The following is a 332-nucleotide window of genomic DNA, read 5'->3' as shown; positions in this document are numbered from 1 at the left end:
GGAGCCTGAGAAGAACATCTCGTATGAAACCCATTCCCCCAAAATGCTCGAATCACAAATGCTCGCAACAGGGTCGTAATGCAAAGATGTACACCGCACACGCGACTGAGTAAGGACACTCAGAGACATCCATTTCCCAGGCATATGCCCCCTACATGCTTTTTGGTGCACCCTGTACAAATGGCCATACTTCGACAAGCCCTCCCAGAATTTCGCATCTGAAGAGAGAGATGAAACGCCTTGGGCTTTTTGTCCACACAATGCAAACACCGAACGCTCTCTTTAGGGGGGAGATGAAGAAGAGTATCTCCCGCAGAACCCACGAGCCGCAG

Source organism: Cupressus sempervirens, chromosome 7, assembly GCF_028749045.1.
Source record: "Cupressus sempervirens isolate cs-2001-9-10 chromosome 7, ASM2874904v1, whole genome shotgun sequence".
NCBI lineage: Eukaryota > Viridiplantae > Streptophyta > Pinopsida > Cupressales > Cupressaceae > Cupressus > Cupressus sempervirens.
Note: the sequence above shows the minus strand (reverse complement) of the source record.